Here is a 23,052-nt window from a genome sequence, read left to right as displayed (position 1 = left end):
TCGTTGGTCTTGAACTTGGCTGTCTGGTCGGTATGCTGCAGTTGGGCTGGCACAGGCCGGATCCAACAAAGGCTGACACAGGCTGGGTCCAAAAGAGACGGAACACATGGCTGTGTCCTTTTTTATCCTTCTAAGTTCACACTCTTTTGGGCGGTCCTTAATCTTGGACCCAATAATTTGACAGGACTTCGATCGCTGCCTTCGATTTCGGCCAATAAAGGGGCGGGTGCCTTGGTGGCTGGGTGGGTCCTTAGCGGTTATTGACCTTGGCAGTTGGGTTCTCTGAGTAAAGGGATTGGCGTCGATCAGTCTGTGGCTGTATCGGTTTCTTGAGTGCAGTCCTATTGTTCTGGGGAAATGGGCCATTAGAATGCAAACGAGCAAGCACCAACCAGAGGGTGGTGAATCTGTGGAACTCTTTGCCGCAGAAGGCTGTGGAGGCCAATTCACTGAGTGTCTTTAAGACAGAGAAAGATAGGTTATTGATTAATAAGGGGATCAGGAGTTCTGGGGAGAAGGCAGGAGAATGGGGATGAGAAAATATCAGCCTTGATTGAACGGCGGAGCAGACTTGATGGGCCAAGTGGCCTAATTCTGCTCCTATGTCTTATGGTCTTATGGTCACCTGAAGAAGGAGCCGTGCTCCGAAAGCTCGTGTTTGAAACAAACCTGTTGGACTTTAACCTGGTGTTGTAAGACTTCTTATTATGGTCTTATGGACAACCTTTAGAAAACATTTTTGAATTATTTCCATAACAATTGCATTTAACATTAAGATCAGTCTGAAAAGTATTTGAAGTTTCCAATGTGGTGGGGTGGGGAATGCGTGGTTGGGATTAGGTAGGATCTCGATACCTTAAAAGCCTCAAACCAGACCCCAATACAATCCAATCCACCCATTTGTGCTTTGAATGGCGATAGAACAGAAGCTGTGTGAATCGTATTTCACAGAAAGTTGGGGTTTAACCTGGCCAACCAGGCTTCCTAGGTCTCAGGAAACCCGGCAGCTGTTGGGAGGCGAGGGCTGCTTTATGTAAGAGGCAAGTGCCTTCGGCCCACTGCTTCACGGCAACAGCGGGTGGGTCATTTAAAATCCCAGCTTTGTCAGCAAATTGCCTTGTATGCCGTCACACAATCCACCATTACAAACTCAGCACAGCTTCTGTTGACATGGCCTTGTAACCTTTTTACCTCTTGCGCCTGAAATAGAAATTTCCTGCCACAGTTAAGCCCTGCGTTATATAGAGAGTAAGCTGGTGGCAGACAAGGGGCTGCTTGCATTCAGCCAGATTGTGCGTCTGAGATTTGGCGACAATTTCCTCAGCGCAGATACTTCGACAATTAACAGGCCTGCAGGGTCACAGAAGGAAACAGTGCTGTCTCGTCCAGCAGACAAAGTTTAAATAAACTATTTACCAATGTAACTTATACTGTGGCAGCAAGGAAAAGTGGAAGGTCTGACTTCCAAATCTAACATTGATATTACACAAAACAAGCAGTCTAGAGAGTCTGGGTTGTTGTGGAACGAGAGGGCGGGAGTGTGGGTGGGGAGGGGGCGGTGGGCTCCTGACTATTTTCCTGCAAAGCAAATTACAAAATACTACACTCTTGTGGTAAAATACCTGATCCGTGTTGAAATTTTGATTAATGGCCTCTGGTTTGAAACACTGACAAGCTGATATAAATATGCCCAGTGTGCAATAAGAGGCAGGTACTTCCAATTACACCCCTGATCCTTTAGAAACCTCCCTGGTTGTAAATTTCTTAAATTGCACACTGTCAATTAAAAAAAAATAAAGAGAAAATTGAGATACCAGTATTCATGGAGGAATGCAATTGGCCAAGGCCCCAGATGTTGCAGGTCTCGAGTGATTTGCCTGTAACTGGTCCAGGAAGTTTGAGGAGCATTTTGCATTGACATCATTCACTACGAGGTGGAAAAAACATTCACCATGGGAAAGATTTGGGGGCCTTTGTCTCGTGATCTGAACAACCAAATATATTGCAAATTTTGTGGAAATCAATAGCCGATCCCATTCCAAAAGAAAAAAACGGGTTCAAATCCTTACTGGCAGACCTTCGATGAAGATAGCTTTCATTGTTTTGAATTAACTTGTTTGTATTCTCCCGGTTCTGTAGAAATGATACTCTAGCTGACCGAGACAGGGTTGTATTCTCATGCAGATTAAGTTGTCACAGGTTCTTTTCTGAGAAGCTGTTTCTTGTCACAGCCTTTCTGACAGGCCCCGTACCGGATTCCAAGCTGATTCATGGCTGGCTGATGCGAGACAGAGGAAGTGCAAGTCTGCTGTAATCCAAACACAGCAAAACGTAGCACAGCACAGCGCAAAAAAAAAGAGAAAAAGTGAGGTGACCACACGAAATCTGAAGAATTAGGAGACCGTTCTCGAAGGGGAAAAAAAAAAACGACGTAACTTGTTCGGGCTTTACTGCAAGGAAACTGTGAATCAAACTGCAGGTTCAATTCTCTGATCTCAGCAAGCGATCTGACAGAATGGAAAAGCAGTTCGGACAATTATTCTTATTTCCCAGTTTTTACTGCCGTTCCGCTTTAAGGTGTGCAAAACCAGTTCCAACCAGTATTCTTATTCCCAGTTTTATGAGCCTTGGGTTTTAAGGTGTGTAAGGCCAGTTTGGACCCGTATTGTTATTTCCCTATTCTTACACTTTTTGCCTTGATGGCAACAAAAAAAAAAGCAAGAAGAAATGGCAAACACAATTATTGTCAACCTATTTTTAATGGTCCATAGAATTAGAAAGAGTGGGTAATTCTGTTGAATCACTAAAATCAGTTTGGTGAGTGTTATGACCCCTTTAGAACATAGAACATAGACCATATAGTGCAGAAGGAGGCCATTCGGCCCATCGAGTCTGCACCGACCCACTTAAGCTCTTATTTCCACCCTATCTCCATATCCCAATAATCCCTCCCAACCTTTCTGGACAGTAAGGGCAATTTAGCATGGCCAATCCTCCTAACCTGCACGTCTTTGGACTGTGGGAGAAAACCGGTGATGCACTATCAATTACGACGAGACCTATACTACAGGGGCCTTACGGTAATCCCCTCGTTTGCAGTGCAGTATATACAATATAATACAAGAGTGGTGACTACCACATTCACCCCCTGTTAAAAATGAGTCCAGCAGGGGTGATGTAAACTATTTACATACAGGTTGTCATTAAAATTTCAGAGGAGGTTACAAATTTAGACGATCAGGCACCTTGATCCGTCGTTGAGAGTGCCGCAGTGTTGGTGACGAGTCAGGCATCGGCTCGGTCGTCGGTGACTCTGGGAGCGTGTCGACATCCTCTTCATCCCCGGGTGGGACCAAGGGGAGGATGGATTGTCCTGGAGCGGGGGCTGTGGCGGGATGCACCGGGGGAAGGGAGGGTGGTGCCGGGACAGAGGGGGGGGGGGCGTGTGCGGGGACCCAGCTGCTGCCAGGTCCCGAAGGGAGACTGTGTCTTGGCGGCCGTCGGGGTACACTACGTAGGCGTACTGCCGGTTCGCGTGGAGTAGCTGTACCCTCTCAACCAACGGGTCCGCCTTGTGTAGCCGCACGTGTTTACGGAGGAGAACGGGTCCTGGAGCTGCCAGCCATGTTGGGAGCGAAACCCCGGTGACTTCCAAGGGAAGGCAAGGAGACGTTCATGGAGGGTTTCATTAGTCGCAGTACACAGGAGCGACCGAATGGAGTGAAGGGCATCGGGGAGGACCTCCTGCCAGCGGGAGGCCGGGAAACCTCTGGACTGTAGGGCCAGTGGACGGCCTTCCAGACCGTCCCATTCTCCCGCTCCACCTGCCCGTTTCCCCGGGAGTTGTAGCTGGTTGTCCTGCTCAAGGCAATGCCCCTGTTGAGCAGGTACTGGCGCAGCTCATCGCTTATGAATGTGGATCCCTGGTCGCTGTGGACGTAGGTGAGGAAACCAAACAGAGCGAAGTTGGTATTAAGGGCATTGATGACTGTGGCAGATGTCATGTCGGGGCATGGGATGGCGAAGGGGAATCTCGAGTACTCGTCGTGCCACATTGAGAAAATACGTGTTGGGGTCGGTGGAGGGGAGGGGCCCTTTGAAGTCCACGCTGAGGAATTCGAAGGAGCGGGAGGCCTTCACCAGACACGCACGGTCTGGCCGGTAGAAGTGCGGTTTACACTCCACGCAGACCTGGCAGTCTCTGGTGATAATCCTGACTTCCTCGATTGAGTAGGGCAGATTGCTGGCCTTTATGAAGTGATAAAAGCGGGTGACCCCTGGGTGACAGAAATCGACGTGCAGGGTGCAGAGTCGGTCTACTTGTGCGCTGGCACATGTACCTCAGAAGAGGGCATCGGGGGTTCGTTGAGCTTACCGGGGCAATACAAAATCTCGTAATTGTAGGTGGAGATCTCGATCCTCCACCTCAAGATCTTATCGTTTTTGATCTTACCCTGCTGTGTGTTGTTAAACATGAAGGCAACCGACCATTGGTCAGTGGGGAGAGTGAATCTCCTGCCGGCTGGGTAATGCCTCCAATGTCGCACAGCTTCTGCGATGGCCTGGGCCTCCTTTTCGACGGAGGAGTGCCGAATTTCGGAGGCATGGAGGGTGCGGGAAAAGAATGCCACGGGCCTGCATGGTTGAGGGTGGCGGGCAGAGCGATGTCTGATGCATCGCTCTCGACTTGAAAGGGGAGCGTCTCGTCGACCGCGTGCATCGCGGCCTTGGCAATGTCGGCCTTGATACGGTTCAAGGCCTGGTGAGCCTGGGCCGTTAGTGGGAAAATGGTGGATTGAATGATGTGCAGGCCTTGTCAGTTTGGGTCCCACTGGGCGCAGTACGAAACAAACCCCAGGCATCGTTTGAGGGCCTTCGAGCAGTGGGGGAGGGGGAGTGCCATGAGGGGCCGCATGCGATCGGGATTGGGCCCCAGAACTCCATTCTGGACCACAAAGCCGAGGATGGCTAATCGGTCCGTGCTGAACACACACTTCTCCTTGTTGTAGGTTAGGTTAAGGAGTTTGGTAGTGTGGAGAAATTTGGAAAGGTTAGCGTCGTGGTCCTGCTGGTCGTGGCCACAGATGGTGAGGTTGTCCAGGTACGGGAAAGTGGCCCGCAGTCCGTACCGGTCAACCATTTGGTCCATCTCCCGTTGGAAGACCGAGACCCCGTTACCGACGCCGAAGGGAACCCAAAGGAAATTGTAAAGGCGGCCGTCCACTTCAAATGCGGTGTACTGGCGGTCCGCCTTGCGAATGGGGAGCTGGTGGTAGGCAGATTTCACGTCTACTGTCGCGAAGACCCGGTACTGTTGTGGTGAATCACAATCCTAGTAATTCACACTGTGTTATGTTGTATGTGTTGTGTCTCTGTAAGCTCGGTATACGAGCAGTTGCACGGCTCTGCCCATAGGGGGAGATGAGGAGTTTGTACTGGGCTCCACCCTTGGCTCAGCCCATGGTTCCGCCCATGGCTCCTCCCACTCTCCAGAAGTATAAAGATCTGCAGTTGTGAGCATGCTGCCAGTTCATCTCGTCGCAGGCAGGCTCACAAGACTATTAAAACCACTGTTCACTTCCAACCACGTGTCTTGTGACTTGATGGTCACATCAACTGTGCAATCTGATTGACCATATCAGATATGTGAGGGAGGAGGTACGTGTCAAGCTGCGTGTATCGATTGATGCTCTGACTATAGTCAACTACCATCCTGTTTTTCTCCCCAGCTTTTACCACTACCACTTGAGCGCTCCAGGGGCTGTTGCTGGCCTCGATAATACCTTCCCTTAGCAGCCGCTGGACCTCAGACCTGATGAAGGTCCTGTCCTGGGCATGGTACCATCTGCTCCTGGTGGTGACAGGTTTGCAATCCAGGGTGATGTTCGCAAATAGGGAAGGTGGGTTGACCTTAAGGGTCGTGAGACCGCATACAGTAAGGGGTGGCAGGGGCCCGCCAAATTTCAAGGTTAGGCTCTGGAGATTGCACTGGAAGTCCAGGCCGAGTCGCAGGACAGCGCAGAGGTTGGGGAGGATGTAGAGGCGGAAGCCAGTGAACTCTATGCCCTAGATGGTGAGGGTGGCGGTGCAGTACTCCCGGATCGCCACAGAGTGGGAGCCGCAGGCCAGGGAGATTCTCTTGTTGGTGGGGTGGACCGTGAGGGAGCAGCACCTTACCGTATCGGGGTGGATAAAGCTTTCAGTGCTCCCGGAGTCCAGAAGACAGGAAATCTTGTCCCCGTCGATCTTCACCTTCGTCGACGCGGTCGTGAGGTTGTGCGGTCGTGTCTGGTCGATCATAACGGAGGCCAGGCGTGGTTGGTCGGCGGCGGTTGCAGGTGATGAGCGGCCCAATGAGTTGTCCGATGAGCAGGGATCCTGAGGCGGGGAAGATGGCGGCGCCCACGGGATGCACATGTCCTGAGGTGGGCAAGATTGCAAGGAAGATGTTGTGAGGGGAGCAATATGGCGGCGCCCATGGGCCACACGTGGTCTGCGGGGAGGAAGATGGCGGCACCTGGGGGTCGCACATGGGGGCCGCCGGGGCAACGGCAGCGACCGAGCATGCCTGGCACACAGCAGAAAAATTTCCTTTCTTACTGCAGGCCTTGCAGAGCGAGCTCCGTGTCGGGCAGTGTTGTCGGGGGGGCTTTGACTGTCTGCAGATGTAGCTCTTAGGTCCTCCGGGGTTCTTTGGTTGCCACGCGGCGCAGGCCTGGGGTTGGCTGGGGGCGGTCGCTGACATGGTGCACGATAGGACGTTCGCTGGTGGGGTCCACGATGTCCAGGAGGAGTGGGACGCGCGGTCGGGGGCATACGCTTGAATATTGCGCGAGGCAACCGTGAGCGAGAATGCTAGTTTCTTGATCGCTGCGAGGTCGAGGGTAGCCTCTTCTAAGAGTCGCTGGCTGGTGTTGGCTGACTCCCAATTCAATGGTGAATGCAGAACACATTGGCAAAATCTCTGGGGCATCTACCTTCTAGTTTGCTTTAGGGCAGCACGGTAGCCTTGTGGATAGCACAATGGCTTCACAGCTCCAGGGGCCCAGGTTCTATTCCAGCTTGGGTCACTGTCTGTGCTGAGTCTGCACATTCTCCCCGTGTGTGCGTGGGTTTCATCCGGGTGCTCCGGTTTCCTCCCACAGTCCAAAGATGTGCAGGTTAGGTGGATTGGCCATGATAAATTGCCCTTAGTGTCCAAAATTGCCCTTAGTGTTGGGTGGGGTTACTGGGTTATTGAGATAGGGGGAGGTGTTGACCTTGGGTAGGGTGCTCTTTCCAAGAGCCGGTGCAGACTCGATGGGCCAAATGGCCTCCTTCTGCACTGTAAATTCTATGACTGTAAATTCTATGATCTATGCCTGTAACAAACGCGTCTCTAAGTAGCAAGGCCGAATGTTCAGAGGCCGAGACGGCCTGACAATTGCAGTCTCTCAGTAGGATTTGAAGGGCATGCAGAAATCCTCCGCAGACTCACCGGGGAGTTGATGCCGCGTGGCGAGGAGGTGCCTGGCGTAGATCTTGTTGGTCTGCTGCATGTAGTTCTCCTTCAGTTGTGCCATGGCCTCAGCTTATGTCGGCGCGTCCCGGATGTGGGGGAAGATGTCCGAGCTCAGGCACGTGTAGAGGATCTGGAGCTTCTGTGTCTCTGAGGGCGGGTCAGTCACAGATCCTATGTATAATCTCGAAGCAGGCTAGCCAATGTGAGAAGGCTGACTTGCCGTTGTTTGCTTGAGGGTGCAGCTACAGGCGATCAGGCTAAAGTGGAGATCCATCGTTTTAAAGTCTTTGTGCAATAAATTGATGCACTATCAATTATGACGAAACGAGAGTAGAGAGTAATCGAGGCTTTATTACGCAGAGATGTGTGGCCTCCTACAGCTGTTACCGAAATGGCTGCAGTTTGGAGAGCACACACATTTATACTCTGCCTTCTGGGCAGAGCCAGCAGGCAGGGATCTACCCCCGTTCCAGTAGTACAGGGGCCTTACCGTAATACCCTCGTATGCAGTGCAGTATATACAATATAATACAACAGTGGTGACTACCACAACCGGAACACCTGGAGGAAACCCACGCAGACACGGGAGAATGTGCCGACTCCACACAGACAGTGACCCAGCGGGGAATCAAACCGAGGACCCTGGCGCTAAGAAGCCACAGTGCTAGTCGTGTGTGCTACCATACTGCTCTTTGAGGGCTGAGGACTGTGCTCCGTATGATTCCCCCCTTACACAGCATGGTATGGACTCCCCCAGTAATTGGGTGAGGTTTCCCCTACTACTCAGTATAAAAAACCTGACTTAGGTGAGTGGTCAAGGAGGGTTGCCCTTCGGGAGAAGAGTTATAGTGTCATTATTTTGTGTATACTGTAATAAACCTGTTATCATTTCTACCCTACCATGCGTTCCTGTTGTCTCTTTCGTTCGGGTTCTACATTGGCGACGAGGGTGAAGTAACTGCTGCTGTAACTGCCATGCGTTAGACCACCAACCCACTTCATCCAGGCCCACAGAGGCCTCCACTCCGGATGGTGAGATGCCACACATCAGGAAACATGAACAGTTTGATGCTGGTATCAATGACTGGACCCAGTACGTAGGGCAGGGGCAATATTTTTTTCTGGTCGAATGCGATCGTTGGGGTTGAACGACAGAACGTTATCCTGCTGACTGCAGTCGAGGGACCCACCGAGACGCTCATCAAGAACCTCTTGCACCCGGGGCTGGACTCCATTTCACAGTTTTGTTGGCCCTGGTCAAGGCACATCTTAACCCGCAACCCCCGATAATGGTCCGCCAGTTGCGTTTGCAAAAGGAGAATCAAATGGCGAATGTTTGGCATGCTTAAGGACGCTCGCTGCTTCATGTGAGTTTGGGAGCTACATCGTCCGAATTCTTATGGGACCGTTTCATCTGTGAGCTCAGAGACATCAATACCCACATGAAACTCCTTACGAAGGCTGTGGAGGAAACCTGAGCACCCAGAGGAAACCCATGCAGACACGGGGAGAATGTGCAAACTCCACGTAGACAGTCACCGGAGGCCGGAATTGAACTGAGGCCTCTGGAGCTGTGAGGCAGCAGTGCTTACCACTGTGCCACCGTGTGGGAGGAAATCTATCTAAGTGTGGTCTTGGTGGGGAGAAAGTCCCCAAGGCCAAAACAAAGGGCAAAGTGTGGTTGAACAGCAGGGTGATATATAATCACCAGGGTTTGGTATGGGACAGAATTTCAAAGTTTGCAGATTACGCAGAAGTATAGTAAGCTGTCATGAGCATAGTGATAGACTTCAATAGGTCAGGACGGTGGAAAGGATGGTCAAATGGCAAATGAAATTTCATGCAGAGAAATATAAAGTGATCCTGGTAGAAAGAACAAGGAGAGGCAATATAAATTAAAGGTTACATTTCTAGGGTGGACATGTGAGTACATTTTTCTTGTGGAACAAATAAACACAAACCAATTGAAAGCCCCTCAAAGAGGCACTGTGGGCGGCACGGTGGCGCAGTGGTTAGCACTGCTGCCTACGGCACTGAGGACCCGGGTTCGATACCGGCCCCGGGTCACTGAGTGTGTGGAGTTTGCACATTCTCCTCATGTCTGCGTGGGTTTCACCCCCACAACCCAAAAGATGTGCGAGTTAGGTGGATTGGCCACTGCCCCTTAATTGGAAAAAGAATAATTGGGTATTCTAAATTTGCATTAAAAAAAGAGGCACTGTAATTGAAAAGAACACGTAGCAATTTAAATTAGCACTTCTGCCTCACAGCTCCAGGTACCCGGGTTCAATTCTGGCCTCGGGTGACTAACTGCGTGGAGTTTGCACTTACTATGGTTTTATGATTCTATTAAATTAAGATCGAATGTGGAATTTTGTTATTATTTGGCAGAGTAGCGTAGAAAAATGGGTGGAAACCGTTCTAATTTTAAAACTGCCCGGGCAGTTCCAGAGGGCTGTGCCCGGGCAATGCAAGGTGGGTTGGGCCATGGTACTGCCCTGCAATTGCCCTCTCTCTCAGGCGGCTGTACGCACCTCCAACGGGTTCTGTTCATCAGGTGCCTGCGTGTCATGATTCACGTCGGTGTGCCCTCACTGTGGTGGTATGATTTGCATAGCTGTCTGCCATTGGTGCAGAACACTGGCTTACCATTGGCCCTGGTCGGTCATGTGCCTTTCAACCGATTGGTTGAGACCAGTCATGTGACGGCTCCCCCCGATTGGTCGAGAGGCTGAGTTAACCCCGCCTCCAGAGCGAGGTATAAATACCCAGAATGCCCGGCGGTCGTCCATTTACTGTAGTCGACCGCGGGGCTAACTTCTAGCTTATTAAAGCCTAACTTTTGTACAGTAACTCGATTGATGGTTCATCACTCACACTGACATAAATGGACAATCTAATGCCTAAAGATTATCAGGCATAAAGGCCCGAAAATTACATTTAAATGTATTCAAATTGGGATCCCAACGTTCAATGTCAGGATACCTGCTATGTAATTAGCGGCAGGCAGTGACAATCGATCGGGGAAATCCAGCCGGTGTAAAAGCTTGCCAGATTCTCCATCTCCTCCACCACCCCAGCCCCCCGAAAATGGGAGTGGAAAATCCCTCCCCATAGTTTTTGGGGCTTGGAGATGCATTGATTGGGTAAGGCCTCAAACGTACCAGTGGACAGCATGTGCTCTCTCTCCTGGGACACCTGAGCACAACATTGCCACAAAAGAGGGACAAGCAGTCAGTCGGGTCCAATGACCCCAGCCACGCTGCCTGCGCTTGTTAATGGCCACCTTGACCATGTCCAGGAGCAGGCCCATGAGGAGATCCTCTGATTTGTCTGCCCCCCAGCCCCGGACCAGACAAGCAAAGATCAGAAGCATTGGGGCTGAAGCTCACCTGGGGGCTGAAATCTCTCCCAAATATTTCATGAAGGCCCAAAGTAGTTCTAAGCCTGTGACAGGGAAGCCTTGTCAGTATTCCAGTAAATAAAACTGCTTGAATTATGGAATCATTTGTAGAATTTTATTCGATTAAATTACCTTTGACACATAACCCCACAGGGTTGGTGGTTGGAAAACAAAGCTTGCTAATTAGAATAATTAGGTGCTAACAACGAAGCAATTAATTTCCGTTTTGTTCCACTGTGATTGCCATTTCAGATTCCAACATGTGGAATTGGGAAAGTGTTTAATACCAACAGTTATTTTCTAGGCAGCAAGTGGGCAAAACATTACCTGATAGGGAAAGAACATCAATTAAATTTTACGCAAAATGTTTGTGCACTGACTGCCTGAAGACTGAGGTGGCTGCAGCAACCAACATGGGATGGGAGTCAGAAGACGCATGGAAGTTTTGCCCAGGTAGACGATTGGATGACTTGGGTCAGTCCCATACAGACATTTCAACAGCAAATGCAAATGAAGAGTCACCAAGGGGAAACTGTAATGTCTCTGTGAAGAATCGGCAATTGTCATGTAAGGAAGAGGTGATAAATGGTGCACTGTAAACTGTTTCTTTGTTGGGCCAGGTGTCTGACATAAATCAAACCTATTACAATGCTTAGCCATTTCTGAACTGGACCAACTGGGCGACCTGTGCACGTGGAGTTTCCAAATGTATGAAGAACACTCCTTCTTCCTGTAAGGACACACTCCAATTACCTAACTAGAGAAATTGGGTAACTCACCTCCTGACTCCCCTAACCCTGTCCACCATCTACACGCACAAGGCAGGAGTGTGATGGAATGCTCTCCACTTGCCTGGACACTCAAGAAGCTTGACACCATCCAGGTCAAAGCAACCCACTTGATTGGCATCCCTTCCACAAACATTCACTTCCTCAACCACCGATGGTCAGTAGCAGCCGTGTGTACCATCAACAAGGTGCACTGCAGGAGCTCACCAAGGCTCCTTAGGCAGCACGTTCCAAACCCACGACCACTATGATCTCGAAGGACAAGGGCAGCAGATACATGGGAACATCACCACCTGGAAGTTCCCCTCCAAGTTACTCACCATCCGACTTGGAAATGTATCGCAGTTCCTTCACTGTTGCTGGGTCAAAATCCTGGAATTTCCTCTCTAATAGCACAGTGTATGTACCTATACCACATGGACTGCATCAGTTCAAGAAGACAGCTCACCATCACCTTCTCAAAGGCAATTAGGAATAGGCAACAAATGCTGGCCTAGCCAGCGAAGCCCACATCCTGTAAATTAATTTAAATAAAGCCAAACAAAAAGCCAAAGACTATAGATGCCCAAGTGTACACTGCCAGGGTTTAACCAGCAATGACAAAAGACTGCAAATTACCAGTGATGACACGTAGTGGGTTGCTTGCTACTTGTCTAGATGTCTAATGCGGGACAAGGAACAAAGTGTTGGTGATACAGGCAGGTCCATGTATCCAGCAGCACGGTGCTGCCCATCATGACCAAGAGGTGGATGGCAGGAACTGGTTTGCCCTGTCAGAGTGGTGTCCAGTACATCAGGTGTTGCACAGCACTAAGGCAGGAAGGCATTGTTGCATTCGCCTTCAAGTCTCTTGTGAACTGTGAACCGCCTTGTGCATGCCTTCTTTGGTAACTGGGTTTGAGACCGACATAATTTCACGCTGGATTGGAAGGCCTGACAAGGTGCCGATGGGCAGCTGTTTTAATGAGCATTCATTGATCCAGCAGAGGGCAGCAGAGCAGAGCTGCTGATTGGCTGTTGCGGGGAAAATTTGCATCAGTGCATTGCGGTCACTGTATCCAGAATATGTACCTGAGCAAGAAACCCTTCATGTTCAAGTGAAGGCAAGCATCCAGCAGAGGGCAGCAGAGAGGAGCTGCTGATTAGCTGTTGCGGGGAAAATTTGCATCAGTGCATTGCAGTCACTGTATCTAGAAGGTGGTTTGTGGAGGAGCTGTTATCAAGTGACAGTAGTTTCCCCCATCCTTCCACCTCCTCTAACCTAAGGGGTAGAGTGAATAACAGGTAAGCTCTTTCTTTCTCTTTCTTGTTTTATCTAGAGGGGATGGCAGGGAAAGCAGTGCAATGTTCCTCCTGCAGAATGTTAGAGGTGAGGGACGCCATCAGTGTCCCTGCTGATTTCAGCTGTGGGAAGTGCACCCATCTTCAGCTCCTCAGAAACCACGTTAGGGAACTGGAGCTGGAGCTGGATGAACATCGGATCATTCGGGTGGCAGAGGTGGTCATAGCTAGTAGCTTCAGGGATGTAGTTACTCTGAATATTCAAGATAGATGGGTGACGGTGAGAGGGGCTTGGAGGAAGCAGTCAGTGCAGGGATCCTCTGTGGTCGTTCCCCTCAGTAACAAGTATACCGCTTTGGATACTGATGAGGGGGACAGCCAACCAGGGGTAAGCCACGGTGAATGGATCTCCAGCACTGAGTCCGTCACTGTGGCTCAGAAGGGAAGGAAGGAGAGCAGGAGAGCAATAGCTATCGGGGACTCAATAGTTAGAGGGACAGATTGATGGTTCTGTGGCAATGAAAGAGACTCACGGATGGTATGTTGCCTCCCGGGTGCCAGGGTCCGTGATGTCTCGGACCGTGTTTTCAGAATCCTTAAGGGGGAGGGGGAACAGTCACAAGTCGTGGTACACATCGGTACCAACGACATAGGCAAGAGAAGTGACGGGGGTTTAAAACAGGAATTTAGGGAGCTAGGGTGGAAGCTGAGAGCCAGGACAAACCATGTTGTCATCTCTGGTTTGTTGCCGGTGCCACGTGCTAGCGAGGTGAGGAAAAGGGAGAGAGTGCAGTTAAACACGTGGCTGCAGGGATGGTGCAGGAGGGAGGGTTTAGGTTACGTGGATAATTGGAGCACATTCTGGGGAAGGTGGGACCTGCACAGACAGGATGGTTTGCACCTGAACCAGAGGGGCGCCAATAGCCAGCAGAAATGGGCAACTCCAGTTGAAAGAGGGACAATAAGTGCTTGGGCTGGGAATTGATGGAGGCATTGTATTTTGGAGATTAATTACATTTGTCATTTCTCCTACAGTGCAGAAGGAGTCCACTCAGCCCATCGAGCCTACACCGACCCTCCGAAAGAGCACTTTACCTAGGTCCACTCACCCACCCACCCCGTCCTTTGCACAGCACCGAACACTAAGAGGCAATTTTGCACGATCAATCCACCTAACCTGTGCATCTTTAGATATTGGGAGGAAACTGGAGTATCCGGAGGAAACACACGCAGACACTGGGGGCTGGATTCTCCATTCCTGAGCCTAAGCGCTGATACCAACGGAGGATCCGTGGAGTTCCACGACAGAAAAATCGGCTCCACACCTGCACCAATTGTGCTTCCGGTGAGGGACTAGCACCAGCGCCATGTGGAACACCCAAAACATGCACAACATGGTGGGTGACTCGGCGGGTCCGTGATGAACACGCGCAGGGCTGACAAGCTGCAGCCACGCATACACTTACACCCCCCACTCGTGCACCGATTGTGCCCGAAAAGATGGCCCTGGTTCTGCTGGACCGTGTCCCCATCCATCTCAACCCCACAGACCACTTCCTGGCCACCCCCCACTGCTCCCCCCAGCCCTGACAGAAACCCACCGGCTGGCGGCATGAATGTCGGTGAAGTATGGCAGTGCTGGACACTATCTGTACACCTTCTCTATCTCTCCGCAGCCACCACGCCAGGTTCGCTGAGAGCACACGTGGACCGCGATGTCGGCAACTCGGGCCATTGGAGGCAGAGCATCATGGGTGGACCGGTAATGCGATGTGACCGAGGTTGCGTGCATCGCAATTACGCCATTTTGGAGGGCGAAATATCGCCATTCAGTGTTAAACTGGTGCCTGCCGTAATTTCAGCGTCAGGAGCTATTCTCCGCCCGATCGCCGTTCATAATTCCAGTGTCGGGAAACGGAGAATCCAGCCCTGGGAGTATGTACAAACTCCATAGTCACTCAAGGCTGGAATTGAACTGGGGTCCCTGGTGCTGTGAAACAGCAGTGCTAACCATTGTGCCACTGAGCTGCCATTAAAATGGATTACTGGGGCAAAATAAAAGTTATACTCACTGACTTTAGCCCTAACCTCGCAGCAATCTGAAGATTTATATGTGTCCTGTATGCCTCTTTTACAGTGATATTCATTACTTCTCTGGTCTTGTTAAAATGGCACACGTCCTCTGGATCTTCTGCCTGGCACAGATGATCCCAACCCTGTTTGTGCTTTGGGTTGGACTATTCTTAAGATCCACAACCGTTTGAGTGAGTGGAGGAATTTCTCCTCATGTGCCGTTAGTTGTGTTCATTCCAGAAGGAATAGACTCTTTATTACTTCTAATTGGCAGTGCACAAAACAAAATATTCTTACCTGCTAAAATTAGCAGAAAGGATGGATGGCTAACACAAGTAAAGCTGAGTCTAGTGTTTTTAAGGTCAATGATTAAGCTTCCTATGCTATTAGGAATGAAGATTGCTGCTTTAAGTTAATGTTGCCAGGTAATCCCTGTGACACAGAGATCTTGGATAGCATTTCACGGGATTAGAAAATAAAAATGAATATTTCCTTTTATAGTACTTATTACAAGGCTCGCCAGCACTAAGATGGTAATAGCCATGGTAATGACTCGCAGTTGGGTACTTATTGAATAGTGAATGAAGTAATTGGTGAAAAATGTACTTGTCTTGCTGTTTGTTTTATGCTCGAAGAATGTTCCTCAACCCTGGATCAACTTTGATTAAGTATGTGTCCACATGCATAATTGAATATTTGTCACGGAGATCTCATATGTAGCCATTAATGCTGGACTTCCATTAGAATTACGTAGAAAATAGTTTGACAGTTTATATTCCCCAAATGAGATTATGTTGGAAAGGCAAAAATAGAATCTCTGCTGATCTCAGTTTGTTTTTGATTCAGCCAACAATGGTGAGGCTGCCCTGTTTAATATACGTCTCATTCTAAATATCTTTTCAAGCCAATGTAGGCGTGTAACCTTTACAGAATATTATAGCCCCCCCCCCCCCCCCCCCCCACCTTTGCTCTCAATCAGTTAGTTTAGGCATGAGATCAGTTGACAAGTGAGACCTGCCAATCATTGGTCCTGTGCCACAACACATAAAGAGTCCAGAATGGATAATTCAAGTCAACTGTTCATAAGGAAGTACTTGTGTTTAGTGTACGCAACACATTTTGTCTGCTCCGGATGTATCGTTGCTTTACAGCCAATCCATTTGAGTGCAGCAACTGTTGTTTTGCAGATAAAGGTGGCAGCCAGCAAGGCCCTGCAAACAGCTATGAGTTGGATGACATGTTAATATTTTTGATGATGCTGGTGTGGTTGAGGCCTGAACTGAGTGGAGCCAACTCTTGCTGGACATATTCTGGGAGACATCAATGGAAGTGACATCAAGGAAAGCCGATAGTGTGGCTCGGGTAGGTTGTAAGGGAGCACAAGAGAGGAAAACAAACCAACCTTAAATAGGCATCTTCCAGTCCACAATCGCTACCAACCAGAAGGACAAGGGCAACAGACACATGGGAACATCACCATCTGGAAGTTCCCCTCCAAGTCACTCACCATCCTGCCTTAGAAATATATCGCTGTTACTTCGCTGTCACTGGGTCGAAATCCTGGAACTCCCTCCCGAAGAACATTGTGGGTGTACCTAACCCTCAGGGACTGCAGCAGTTCAAGAAGGCAGCTGACCGCCAACTTCTCAAGGACAATTAGGGATGGGCAATAGATGCTGGCCCAGTCAGCGATGCCCACGTCTCAATAATGTATGTTAAAAGAATTAAAACAGGTTGATCCTTCGGAGTAATACTAAGACAATGGCCTAGCACAAAGAAGACAACAAGTGCCCCTCATTAGCTCTGCTGTCTGCAATATAGCCTGGGAAATATACCGGGTATTTCTACGTATGCGCACGGACATTGTTCATGAGGTTTTATTATATTAGCATATACGTATTGACATGTTCAAATCTGCAATCACATAATAGTGGCTGTGATGACAAGACAGCGCACAAATACAATTGCTGAAGGTCTTGCACACTCAGCTTTCTCACAACAGAGGAAGGTAAGATTAGTGAATCAACAGGTAACCACGACCGGGATTCTCCGTTCTGGAGACGATGGTTGCATTTCAGCGACTGCATTACGCCCGGCACAGAATGGGGTGCATCAGATGAATAGTGAGAGAGGGTAAAATCGGGATCTGCGGCAGATGCCATGCCTGCTCCCGATAGCAAGTTCTAGATCACGCCCACCAGTGACGAAAATATCATTGACCCTCATTTGCATTCAGGGGAGTTGAACTTGGTCGGGAAGCTGAAGTAGTCCAGGTCAGGGATCACCCCGGGATGGGGGGTGAGAGACTTTGATTCTATGCAGCCTTCAAGCCATCTTCAAATATTATGGAGCCCAAGAACAGGGACAACTACAGTTGCAGCTTGTCTGTCCAACCAAACACTTCCAGGACAGAGCCTTGCTGCATCGTCTAGACTGAAGCCACTGCCACTGCCTCCCAGGCAGCATCGCTGACCCTGCTTCTGGCCCTCTAGGTCCTAGAGGGGTTAGGGTCACCTGCCTCTCATCCACAGCCTGGAGAAGCCTTATGAGGTTGCCATCCCCAAAGCGTGGAGAAGGTCTGCCCGCTGCCATGCTTGTCTGTTGAGTGGAAGTGAGTGGTGACGGAGCGTTTAAAAATAACTCTCCCTTGTCAATGGCGAGTTGCTGAGGCGTGAGTTGGGCAAATCAAACAGCGAGGCAGGCAGTAATGTTGGGGAATCTCGTGGGGGTTCACTTTTAGCACTGAGTGACGTTGAATATGGGCCGCAATCTGGCCAATGCGGCCACGTGGAACATCCAGCCCAAAACCAGACTTTAAACTTGTTCCATTGAACTGCGCCTTAAGTGCTCCCACAGCGGAGATTTGGGAATGGTCTCCACTGGCGCTGGGAGCTGGGCCCAGTTGCAAGTCGCTCTCCTTAACCATAGAAAAGTATGCTTGGTGGAGAGCGCGAGGGATTCCGTTGGAATCCCAGTATCAGGCTGCCATTTTGAACAAGTGGCCCGATCCGAGATCCAGTGGTGGGGCCCCTCCCCCCCACAATGCAAATCCTACACCGTTCCTCCCACCCCTTCTGCCAAGAAAAGGCACCCTTGTCCCCTCCACGGGAATAATGGGACACCCCCACATAGCACACGCACACAAGAGTGATCTGACCCCCCACCCCCCCCCCCCCCGGATGCCCCATGACCCCCCCCAAGCAATCCCATCAGACCTCCCATCAGTCACCCCATCAGAGAATCCCCATCAAAGACTCTCATCAGACCCTCATTTGCAACTCCTGTCAGAGGCCCTCATCAAAGACGCCCATGAGAGACCGTTGCCTGAAGGGTGAAGAGCAGTCCAGGTTGTACAGTGAAAGATCACTGCATTCCACTTACCCTTACCTAACATCTGCTGCCTCAGACAAAAGTGTTTGAAGCAACAGCTGTTAAAAGTGTCAGAGGCTCCCTCAAAAGCCAAAAAACATTTGAACGGACTTCAAATTTCCTTAACAGCCTTTGAAATGCAAAACCCAGCATATCCCTCATTCTACCATTACCACCATGACAAGTGATCATCTCTAGATCAATGAAGAGTTCAGGAGGGCATGCCAGGAGCAACACCAGGCATACCTAAAAATGAGGGCCGGAATTCACCAGCCGTTGGGATATTCTGTTCCCACTGGCAGCACACACCCGCCCGTGGGTTTCTTGGCTGAGTGGGGTGGCTTCAATGGAAAATGCCACTAACAAGCGGTGGGAGTAGAGAATCTCGATGCCAGCGAATGATCACCGCAGAGAAACACGCGACTGGGGAACCAGCGAATCCAGGCCGAAGTGTCAACCTGTTGAAACTCCAACACAGGAGTACTTACGTGGCAAACAGCATAAGCAGCAAGTGATTGTCAGAGCTATCTGATCCCAACTAACGGATCAGATCTAAGCTCTGCAATGCTGTCACCTCCAGTTGTGAATGGTAGCAGACAATTTAACAACTCACTGGATATCCCCAGCCTCAATGATGGTGGAACCCAGCACGTCTGTGCAAAAGGCAAGGCTGAAGCATTCACAACAGTCTTCAGCCAGAAGTGCCAAGTGGATGATCCAAGTGAATTAGATTGGCTGAAGACTGACATGATGCAGGGAATCTCCAGAGAAGACCTTCTCTGGAGGTCCCCAGCATCACAGATGTCAGTCTTCAGCCAATCTATTTAACTCCACATGATGTCAAGAAAGGGCTGAAGGCACTGGATTCTGCAAAGAATATGGGCCCTAATAGTATTCAGGCAATACTACTGAAGACCTGTGTTCCAGAACTTGCCACGCTCCTAACCAACCTGTTCCAGTCTAGCTACAACACTGGCATCTACCCAGCAATGTGGAAAATCCAACCCGGCCAATTGCCGCCCCACCAGTCTACCCTTGATCATCACTAAAGTGATGGAAGGGGTCACCCATAGTGCTATCAAATGGCACTTTCTTAGCAATAGCCTGCTCACTGATGCTCAGTATGGATTCCTCCATGATCAGTCCACTCCTGACCTCATCCCAGCCTTAATTCAAACATGGGCAAAAAAGCTGAATGCCAGAGGTTAGATGAGAAGGACTTCCCTTAACATTGAGGCTGCATTTAATTCAGTGGGCATCAAGGAGCTCTAGCAAAACTGGAGTCAATAGGAAATAGAGGGTAAACTCCCCACTGGTTGAAGTCATACCTCATGCAAAGGCAGATGATTGCGGTGATTGGAGGTTAATCGTCTCAATTCCAAGAAATCACTGCAGAAGTTTCTGAAGGTAGTGCCCTAGGCCCAACTATCTTCAACTGTTTCTTCAATGACCTGGCTTCCATCATAAGGTCAGAAGTGGGGATGTTTGCAGATGACTGCACAATGTTCAGCACCATTCGCGACGCTTCAGATAATGAAGCAATCCATGTCCAAATGCAGCAAGAACTGGACAATATCCAGGCTTGGGCTGACAAGCGGCAAGTAATATTTGCACCACACAAATCCCAGGCAATGAACATTCCCAACAAGAGAGATCTAACCGTCGCTCCTTGATAGTCAAGGGCATTACCATCACTGAATACCCCAGTATCAACATCCTGGGCATTCCTTCAATGTTGCTGGGCCAAAATCCTGGAAATCCCTTCCTAACAACATTGTGGGTGTACCTACCACTCAGGGACTGCAACGGTTCTAAATTACAGCTCACCAGCACCTTCACAAGGGCAATTAGGGATGGGTAATAAATGCTGGCCTAGCCAGTGATGCCCATTTCCCGTAAATTAATTTCTTAAAAATCAGAGATTTCAGAAGGTTGTGGCAATGAGAACAATACCAGGATAGGGAGGAGGGCATGCATGGAGGGATTTGAAATGACGGATCAGAAATTTAAGATTGACACCAACATCATCTCAAACAGGCAGAATCATAAATACACCAATTCTAATAATAATAATAATCTTTATTGTCACAAGTAGTCTTACATTAACACTGCAATGAAGTTACTGTGAAAATCCCCTAGTCGCCACATTCCGGCGCCTGTTCGGGTACACAGAGGGAGAATTCAGAATGTCCAATTTACCTAACAAACACATCTTTCGGGGCTTGTGGGAGGAAGCCGGAGCACCCGGAGGAAACCCACGTGGACACAGGGAGAACATGCAGACTCCACACAGATAGTGACCCAAGCAGGGAATCGAACCTGGGACCCTGGAGCTGTAAAGCAAAAGTGCTGACCACTGTGCTGCAGTGCTTTTGTGAGACGCAGACAATAGAGTAAATTCATCAGGGGCAAGAATCAAAGAACCTGTACTTCAGTGGAAGCTGCAATGAATTTATCCTGGTCATATTGATGAAAAAATACTAAGCATTCATGATGTACACATTGGGGGTTGAAAAGTGTTCAGCTGAAAAAATGCAGACACTGAGTTGTATGGGGACACAGAGCTTAGTGAACCCACTCTAAAAGGAGGCTGACACAGCAGAAGCGCCTTACTGATTTGTGTGATATTTAAAACAGTCTTAGAGTTTAATATCCCCTGTGCAATGCTTGTACCACAGTAAGTTTTAATATCTCATTAATATGGATTAATATGGATTAAATAACAGAAGATTCCTGCAGGTACCGTACAACATTTGCTGTACAGAAACATTCGCCCTGCGTCAAAAAGAAAATACTTCTGTCCAGTGGGACAATAACTCATACACTCAAGTATGAGTTGTCACTTGACAATTACTTTAGCAGAAGAGTATGACTTAAAGGTTGTCCAGGGCTCCAGGCATCTTTCAACCCTATAGAATAAACAGAGCACCTCAGTGCATTCTTTCACCATGTGAGAAGCCTTCATAACTCATAAATGCCTACAGCATTTATGGTTCCTCCTCAGTCACGTGTGAACGCTGGTTCCTCACACATTGCGGAGTGATTGCTTCATGTTTGTAGGTCTGAGGGCAGCACGGTGGCCTAGTGGTTAGCACAACCGCCTCACGGCGCTGAGGTCCCAGGTTCGATCCCGGCTCTGGGTCACTGTCCGTGTGGAGTTTGCACATTCTCCCCGTGTCTGCGTGGGTTTCGCCCCCACAACCCAAAAATGTGCAGAGTAGGAGGATTGGCCACGCTAAATTGCCCCTTAATTGGAAAAAATAATTGGCTAATCTAAATTTATTTTTAAAAAATGTTTGTAGGTCTGTCCTAAATTCATTGGGAAAATAATTGCCAGCATTACACTGGTGAATTTAAGACGATTAGTTTAGTTTTAGAGTATTTCAGTGCTATGCTTTGTGAAACAGACCTCAAGTTTGTTTTTGACAGATTTCCTTCTGTTTCCTTTCTCTTCAGTCTTCTATTTACTCTGGTCATTTGCGTCTTTTGTTATTTCTTCTTTCCCTGCCTGCGATACCCCGTGTCACGCATCTTGCACGGCTTCCGCAACAGATTGGCAATCTGAGCTAAACAATGGTTCCTACCCAACGTCAATGTTAGTCATCTAGCATTGGGATGGCGGGCGAACAGGACTCAGTGGGAGTTAGGACTTGGTGTTAGTTCGGCCATGGACAGCTGCATAGAACTTTGGTGAAGTCATAGCTGGAGTACTGTGTGCAATTTTGATCGCCACATTACAGGAAAGATGTGATTGCACTGGAGGGGGTTCACCAGGATGTTGCCTGGGACAGAACATTTAAGTTATGAAGAGAGGTTGGATAGGCTGGGGTTGTTTTTGCAGAGCAGAGAAGACTGAGGGGTGAACTGATTGAGGTGTACAAGATTATGAGGGGCATTGACAAGGAGGATGGGGAGCAGCTGTTCCCCTTAGTTGAAGGGTCAGTCATGAGGGGACACAAGTTCAAGGTGAGGGGGAGGTTTAGGGGGATATGAGGGAAAACATTTTTACTCGGAGGCTGATGATGGTGGGGGGTCTGGAATGCACTGCCTGGGAAGGCGGTAGAGGCAGGTCGCCTTGGATCCTTTTAAAAGTACCTGTGTGAACACTTGACACGTCATTACATTCAAGGCTATGGGCAAATGGGATTATGTTGGTAGGTCAGTGTTTTTCATGTGGCTGTGCAGACTCGATGGGCTGAAGGGCCTCTTCTGCACTGTACTTTCTGTGATCCTGTCAGGTTGTTCCTCCCCACCCAACCCCCCACCGCCCTACCAGCTGAAAGGTTGGTGGGGAGCCCGCCACATTATTTCCAGCTGTCCCACAGAAATTTAATGTTCGGGTCAGCATTAATTGTCTTAAGGCATGACTTGTGTCCCACCTTGGGAGGAGGTCCCGCCTCACAGAGCTGCCAGAATGGGATGGCCGGCAGCTCTGTAGACCCAGCGGCAACAAGCGGAAGGGGTGGCCCCAGTGGGACTACAGGTGATCTTGCAGAAGAGGAGACTGGACTCTGAGGTGAAACTCTAAGGGATATCATTGAGACCAGGCTGACAGGTCCCAGTGAGGAATGTGGTGGGGTTAGGGGCTCGGATTTGCTAGGCTAGGTGGAGGAGGTAAAGGGGCAAGTACGAGCTTG

Source organism: Scyliorhinus canicula, chromosome 5 (genome assembly GCF_902713615.1).
Source record: "Scyliorhinus canicula chromosome 5, sScyCan1.1, whole genome shotgun sequence".
NCBI lineage: Eukaryota > Metazoa > Chordata > Chondrichthyes > Carcharhiniformes > Scyliorhinidae > Scyliorhinus > Scyliorhinus canicula.
This window is presented reverse-complemented; position numbering follows the sequence as displayed.